Below are 8,256 nucleotides of genomic sequence, written 5' to 3' on the forward strand. Positions count from 1 at the left end.
GTGACGGTGAGGTTACTCCGTGGACATTGGGAGAGGCTCTGTTTAAAGGAAGGAGTAATTTGTCGTTCCGTTCAGGACCCGGCGACCCGAGAGCTGGTATACCAGGTGGTGGTGCCCGAAGATCAGGTCCAGCCATTATTGCACGCTTACCATAACCAGATGGGGCATCAAGGCCAAGAGAGGACATTGTCCTTGTTGAGGAGGCACTTCTTTTGGCCCAGGATGGAGGTGACGGTTGGATCCTTTATTCAGGATTGCCCCCGCTGTTTGCTTTTTAAGACCAGGAAGGAGGTGAGAGCCCCATTAGTCCCGATGCGGCCACGGGCCCCTTTACATATTGTGGGAGTGGACTTCCTGACATTGGGTCGACCAGCGGACCGCTTTCAGAACATCTTAGTGGCAACAGACTTGTTTACCAAGTATTCTTGGGCTGTTCCCACTCTCGATCAGACGGCGACTACCACCGCTACGGCCCTCTGGAAGACCGTGTTCCAGCCTTTCGGATGCCGAGAGATCCTCCATTCCGACCAAGGTCCAAACTTTGAGTCAAGGGTTATCGCAGAACTGTGCCAGCTCTACGGGTGCCGTAAGACTCATACTACCCCGTATCACCCCCAAGGGAATGGGGGGTGTGAGAGGTATAATCAGACCTTGCTAAACCTATTGGGGACTCTTGAAGCAGACCAGCAGAGTTCGTGGGTGGATTACCTCCCCTCTTTGGTGCAAGCGTATAACAACAGCGTACATAGTACCACAGGCTTTGCGCTGTCCTTTCTGATGTTTGGGAGACACATACGTTTACCTGTCGACCTACTCTGGGGGACTGCTACGGCGGCAGGGGTCCCGAGCACCACTGAATGGGTGAATCGGCACCATCAACAGCTCCATTTCGCCTATGGGAGGGTCACGGACCGAATAAACAGAGCTGCAGAGAAAAACAAACGATTGTACGATCGAACAGCTCGAGAAGCCCCTTTGCTGCCCGGAGAGCGGGTACTGGTTCGGGATAGTCGGCGTCAAGGAAAAGGCAAGTTGAGTGATCGGTGGGAGAATATGCCGTACGTGGTGGACCGGCAGAGGGACCCTGACGTACCGGTGTATACCATCCGCCCTGAAGGGAGGTTGGGCCCAGAACGGGTGCTGCACCGCAATTTGCTTCGGCCCTGCCCTAATTATTCGAGACCTCCAGGGGAGGTTCCAACAGCCCTTAGGACCCTGGAACCACCGGTGATGGGTTGGGCAGTGGTCCCAGAGAGACTGGAACCTGTGGCAACAGGGGAGCCTCTACCATCTCCACCCCGACGCTCGCAGCGAGACAACTGGGGGCAACCACCTGCGAGATACGGTGAGTGGACCTCCGGTCAGGAGTTCTAGGGACTAGCACTCATTGGTGGGGGAGGATGTCACGGGGTGACCAGGGCCGGAACCTTTTTTACACGGGAGTTGTTGTCATGGAGGAACACTTCCGGTGCAACACCGGGCCGGTTCCGGTGACTCCCGAACAGGGCGGAAATGCAGCGAGCGCTGATCGGGCGAAATGATCGGCACGTGCAAGGGGAAAATCCCAAACGGTGATTAGGGCGTGAGGAGCATAAAAGACGCAGCGCGAGAAGAAGAGGAACAGCGCGAGACGGAGGAGGAACAGCGCAAGACGCAGAACAGATGGAGGAGAAGGACTGAGGATTGAGGAGGGAGGAAGCAGGATTCTCACAGCTAAGTGGCTAACTTCCTTGGCATAAATTACATGAGGAACGATTATATCTCCATATTGCCTACGTGGAGATTATGGGAAAATAGATTCTGTTTTATGCTAGCGTATGAAGATTCCTTTTATCAAGGGTCCCTTTGAGCCCGAACACTGCCTTATCTAGTGCAAGGTTTGGAATGATTTGCGGTGCTGAGTTGATATTTTCACGTGTGGAGTGAGTGTTTTGCAGTGTACACATGAGTGTGGGACCCCTGCAGATCGTTCGGGTGATTGAGTGGATACATACCCTTGATGTAACTGCGCCAACTTGTGGAATCCAGCCCTCACATCAGAGCTGCTGAACGGAGTATATCTCCTGTTGAATCGAGCCATCTTTTGCTTGTGCTGAAGCACATCAGAGCTGCTGAACTGAGTAAATCTCCTGTTGAATTGAGTCCATCTTCTGCCGTAATCCAGTCCTGTGAGTACAAAATACAGAGTTAATGTTGACCTCTTTGTCTGTTCTCTCGTCTGTGCTGAAGCACATCAGAGCTGCTGAACTGAGTATATCTCCTGTTGAATTGAGCCATCTTTTGCTTGGGCTGAAGCACATCAGAGCTGCTGAACTGAGTAAATCTCCTGTTGAATTGAGTCCATCTTATGCCGTAATCCAGTCCTGTGAGTACAAAATACAGAGTTAATGTTGACCTCTTTGTCTGTTCTCTCGTCTGTGCTGAAGCACATCAGAGCTGCTGAACTGAGTATATCTCCTGTTGAATTGAGCCATCTTTTGCTTGTGCTGAAGCACATCAGAGCTGCTGAACTGAGTAAATCTCCTGTTGAATTGAGTCCATCTTCTGCCGTAATCCAGTCCTGTGAGTACAAAATACAGAGTTAATGTTGACCTCTTTGTCTGTTCTCTCGTCTGTGCTGAAGCACATCAGAGCTGCTGAACTGAGTATATCTCCTGTTGAATTGAGCCATCTTTTGCTTGTGCTGAAGCACATCAGAGCTGCTGAACTGAGTAAATCTCCTGTTGAATTGAGTCCATCTTCTGCCGTAATCCAGTCCTGTGAGTACAAAATACAGAGTTAATGTTGACATCTTTGTCTGTTCTCTCGTCTGTGCTGAAGCACATCAGAGCTGCTGAACTGAGTATATCTCCTGTTGAATTGAGCCATCTTTTGCTTGTGCTGAAGCACATCAGAGCTGCTGAACTGAGTAAATCTCCTGTTGAATTGAGTCCATCTTCTGCCGTAATCCAGTCCTGTGAGTACAAAATACAGAGTTAATGTTGACATCTTTGACTGTTCTCTCGTCTGTGCTGAAGCACATCAGAGCTGCTGAACTGAGTAAATCTCCTGTTGAATTGAGCCATCTTTTGCTTGTGCTGAAGCACATCAGAGCTGCTGAACTGAGTAAATCTCCTGTTGAATTGAGCCCATCTTCTGCCGTAATCCTGTCCTGTGAGTACAAAATCCAGAGTTAATGTTGACCTCTTCGTCTGTTCTCTCGTCTGTGCTGAAGCACATCAGAGCTGCTGAACTGAGTAAATCTCCGTTGAATTGAGTCCATCTTCTGCCGTAATCCAGCCCTGTGAGTACAAAATACAGAGTTAATGTTGACATCTTTGTCTGTTCTCTCGTCTGGGCTGAAGCACATCAGAGCTGCTGAACTGAGTATATCTCCTGTTGAATTGAGCCCATCTTCTGCCGTAATCCAGCCCTGTGAGTACAAAATACAGAGTTAATGTTGACATCTTTGTCTGTTCTCTCGTCTGGGCTGAAGCACATCAGAGCTGCTGAACTGAGTAAATCTCCTGTTGAATTGAGTCCATCTTCTGCCGTAATCCAGTCCTGTGAGTACAAAATACAGAGTTAATGTTGACCTCTTTGTCTGTTCTCTCGTCTGTGCTGAAGCACATCAGAGCTGCTGAACTGAGTATATCTCCTGTTGAATTGAGCCATCTTTTGCTTGTGCTGAAGCACATCAGAGCTGCTGAACTGAGTAAATCTCCTGTTGAATTGAGTCCATTTTATGCCGTAATCCAGTCCTGTGAGTACAAAATACAGAGTTAATGTTGACATCTTTGTCTGTTCTCTCGTCTGTGCTGAAGCACATCAGAGCCGCCGAACTGAGTATATCTCCTGTCGAATTGAGCCATCTCCTGCCTGTGCTGAAGCACATCAGAGCTGCTGAACTGAGTAAATCTCCTGTTGAATTGAGTCCATCTTCTTTCATAATCCAGTCCTGGGAGTACAAAATACAGAGTTAATGTTGACATCTTTGTCTGTTCTCTCGTCTGTGCTGAAGCACATCAGAGCTGCTGAACTGAGTATATCTCCTGTTGAATTGAGCCATCTTCTGCCGTAATCCAGTCCTGTGAGTACAAAATCCAGAGTTAATGGTGACATCTTCGTCTGTTCTCTCGTCTGTTGAAGCACATCAGAGCTGCTGAACTGAGTAAATCTCCTGTTGAATTGAGCCCATCTTTTGCTGTAATCCAGTTCCGTGGATAAGGAGTACAGAGCCAACGTGTGTTGGAGAGACACCGGAAGAGAATGCTTGATTTTAAAAGAGACATTCCTTTAATAAATAAAAGTTCAAATTGTATCTCCTGTTGCCTGGCCTCTTCTGTCTTGCGGGGTAGCTCCTCAAGGGGGTGTGGTAGTTCGGGGGGGGGGGTTCGTTGGCTGGCTCAGTACCAGCAACCCCCTGGCCTGTGACATGTACATATGTTACCATAACACTGTTTCCAAATACAGTACAATTTATAGTGTGGATATATTTACCTAAACATTTGTTTCTTACCTTAACACAATGCTTAAATCACACAATAAGGTAAAGTGCAGCAGAGCACAGCAAATTCAGAACAAAAAAAAGAGGCATTTTAACATGTACGTATGTTACCATAACACTGTTTCCAAATACAGTACAATTTATAGTGTGGATAAATTTACCTAAACATTTGTTTCTTATTTCTCAACTTTTTCACATATTGTCAGAAAAACAAATTGCAATTTAAGCCCTTTTTTGACGAGATAAACAATTTTGAACATGCAAAGCAGCATTAACATACTGTAATAGGAGCAACAACGTGCACCTCCCAGCTTTAACATCTCTCTCTCTCTTTATCTTTTTCTCACTCAATTTCTTTCACTTGCTCATTCACACATACACACACCTCAAAAAAGAAGAATTCTCCGATTACTATGCTTAGAGCTGAAACGCCTGACAAATTCATCCAAATCTAATGACCTGGCCCGTCGGGATTCAACGCTTAGGACACCCAAGTGACTCAAACGGGCATCACCCATGGTTGTCCTCAAGTGGTTTTTAATAAGTGCTAGAGCTGAAAAGCTTCTCTCACAAGAAGCACTGCTTACCGGTATTATTACAGCAATCTTGCAAAGCCTGAAAAGCTCATGGAACACCTCTTTGAAAGGCTCCAGAAAAGCAACAAACTCAAGGAGCGTGGCCAATCTCTGCATTCCACTTTTCTCTTTCCTATCCAGCACTCTCTTGATCTGATACATCTCATTTGACAAGTCCTCAACATTTGAGTCAAACATCTTTGCAAAGGAAAAAAGAGCCTCTTCCTGTAAAAAGGTAACACTTTGTGGGTGAAGTGCTTGAATTCCCTTTGTAATTTTGCAGTTGGGTTTAGAGAACCAAATTGGGTTTAGAGAACCGTCTTTGCAACTCACCAGCCATTGAATCAAGCACCGGGTTGTACACTTGTCTCTTAAAGCTTTCCCCATCATCTTTATTGACTTTACGCTCACCAGATGGTGCAGTTATTATGTAATCACACAATCATGTGTTCATCTTTGGCTGCCTCTTCTCAGTCTTTTTCAAGCTGAGGTCACATTTTACAGCCATTTCCTCAACCGCTTTCCACATAGCCTCAAAATAGGCCTCAATTAATGAATCGTGCTGTGCAATTGCATCCAAGATGGCTAAGAAATTGCCGGGGTTATCCGAGCCTTCAGATTCCCTGTGTCCACGCTGAGACATGTTTTGAACAGCTGTTAAGAGCAGCACCTGAGCAATGGTTTTGATATATATCTGGTTCTCTCTAACTCTTTTTTTCCCTTTCTTTGTTTATTGATTCGATCATGGAGGTTTTTTTTCAATGACTAATTTGTGCTGTGTCCAAGCAAACACAGCACTTCTGTGATGTTCTGATTTGCAATGATCTTTAAAGCCACCATTTCTGCACAGTGCTTTTTTTCCAATTAGAGAACCCTGATTCTGACCTAAATATAGACATTGGGGCATTTGGGAGCTAAAAGTGGCGCCAAGGGTAGCAAAAAACAGAGTCTCTAGAGACAGAATACTCCAGCCACGTAAAGTCTTTGTATCAGGTCTCAATGAATGCTCTCTTCCTGTTCCCATGCTGTGTCTTGGGGAAAACCTTGAGGACAGGTTGCACTGGACCATCTGCTCTGGACTGGGAAATGTCTGGAGAGAAGCAAACAAAAATATATATATTTTTATAACTTCTTTCTGAATTCCACCTTTTAAGTTTCATAATCATGTTGTCGCTTATAAACAGTAAATTATTGTTAATCAATGCATAGTTTGTTAAATGTCCATTGAGGACTTCAACAGGATGAAAATATAGGCATACCATCAGGTCCAGGTGGAGCAACACAACTTCGCCGCACCGAGCCCTCTGCTAGGCACCGGGAAATGTCTACAAGAAGCAAATGAAAAACAATTAAACATAACCTCAGAGTCAGTACCACAAACATTGCCTGTAATGTTTCTCTCATCTTATTTAAAATATGCACACAGTAAGAAGATAGTAGCCCACCGTTGGAAGCAGCACTATCTGGGGACTCTGGTCTGGGTGGTTCTGGAGATTGTGGGTTGAAGTCATCAGGTTCACTCTCATTCTGGCTGTCATCATCTGAACCTGTGCCTTCACATGGAGCTAAAACAGAAATATGTGTCACAAAAATAATCCATGCTTCTATTCAACATGCCATCTGACAACTATAAATTTAGTTCCGTTTAAGAAATAAAATAATAAAATGCAATCCATACAACATTAATCATGTTAACCTAGAAAGGGTAACAATGACAGCTAAAGTTGAACTGTATACGTTACTTGACATCAGCTGGGCATTCTTCTGAAAATTAGGTTAATATGAGCAGTTATTGCTAACTTTTCTGGTACTAGTAGCTGCGAGCAGAAACATCCATTTTGGAGTCATTATTTTCAGACCCTCAGCAAGCAGTACATTTCTCCTCGTTGCAATTTCAATGAATACCATTTAATACATTGCATTGTGTCTATCGTCTGGCTTTGCCTACATCATGTTTTCTCTGACCTGGCTACCCTGGTCCTCAGCTGCCTGCTGGTTGATTCTGTCCTCTGACCTCTCCTTGCTTAAACCCTCACTTTCAGTGGTATCATCGGTTAATTTTGTAAAAAACCTCTGAATGGCTCCCTGTGTCTGTCCCTTTTTTTTCATGCTCACTATATCTGCCAAACACGATAGTTAACATTATCACATATGTATAGTTACATACAAGGCGGTTAGGTCATGCAAAAACTCTAAAGTTAGCGCCATAGACGTTTGATAAAGTTAACTATAGAATCTTTGCTAGCGCTATCTTAGCAAAACATGTTAACATTGCTAACAAGTTTAATGGCTTAACGTTACAAGTTTATTGGTTTACTTCGACAGTGCTTCTTCCACAATTTAGTTAACAAACCTAAAATAAGTAAAAGCAGCAGCTAAATATACTTTCATATTTTAATGACAACCAACTCGAGGATTTGTGACTCACCAAGAATTGTCTTCAAATTGGATAACTGTTAGATGGATTCTTTCTCCCGCGTACTGGCATAACGTCAGAGAATGTTCTGGTAATTGATCAAGCCATGAGCAATTTTTTTTGGCGATTCGCATCGATTTCGAGCATTAGTTTCAAGCACTGCTTCTTCTCCCAAGTTTAATCAACACATTACTGCTGCAGTGCGCCAGTTGTTTGGGGGTGGAATTGCATCTGTGATCGTTGTGAAGAATTCTCCGGTTGCTCTTCTCGTCGGTGATTGATGGAACGGGGGCCAATCAGGGGCCAATCAGATTTCAGCAGGGCCCAGGGCCCCCGTGGCCCCGCCTCTAGAACCGTTCCTGCTGTATGTTTTAGCGCGGACAGTGGTCTAATGGACCTGAATTAAAAAACTAAAAATACGTGAACAACAATCTTTATAGGAAAAAAATAAAATCAACTCGAGCTCGTCTATATCAGTCTATATCCACCACCGTCTTCAACCAACAAACGTTAATTCCGTTATGGCAGTTATTTAGTATGACTGACGAGGAGGATTCTATGCATTTTTAAATGTCTTATTTCCGGATTCGGCACTTAAAAAGTAATTTGGTGAAGGCCATATGTAGCATACCAGTAGTGCACTTAGTGTGCCCCTCAGTTTAATTGTGTGTGTATATATACTGTGATATATCATTATACCGGTATACCTTTACAACCCTAACTGGGTCAGGGGATCATGACATTCAGGTAAGTTAGGCTATAGCTTGTTAAGAATGTCT

The 8,256-nt window shown here is 44.6% G+C and overlaps 1 long non-coding RNA gene across 1 annotated transcript; it reads right to left on the reverse strand.

Annotated features, from left to right (window-relative positions):
* Positions 1 to 5,627: 5,627 nt before the first annotated feature.
* LOC143736670 (uncharacterized) lies at positions 5,628 to 7,579 on the reverse strand. Its single transcript, XR_013203548.1, has 4 exons — positions 7,490 to 7,579; positions 6,507 to 6,626; positions 6,321 to 6,386; positions 5,628 to 6,151 (listed from the first exon to the last, which is right to left on the reverse strand). It is a non-coding gene; the product is annotated as an uncharacterized LOC143736670 (long non-coding RNA).
* Between the last annotated feature and the right edge of the window lie 677 nt (positions 7,580 to 8,256).

The sequence above is a fragment of the Siphateles boraxobius genome, unplaced genomic scaffold, assembly GCF_051911475.1.
Source record: "Siphateles boraxobius isolate OS27281-9 unplaced genomic scaffold, OSU_SipBor_1 130, whole genome shotgun sequence".
Classification (NCBI taxonomy): Eukaryota; Metazoa; Chordata; class Actinopteri; order Cypriniformes; family Leuciscidae; genus Siphateles; species Siphateles boraxobius.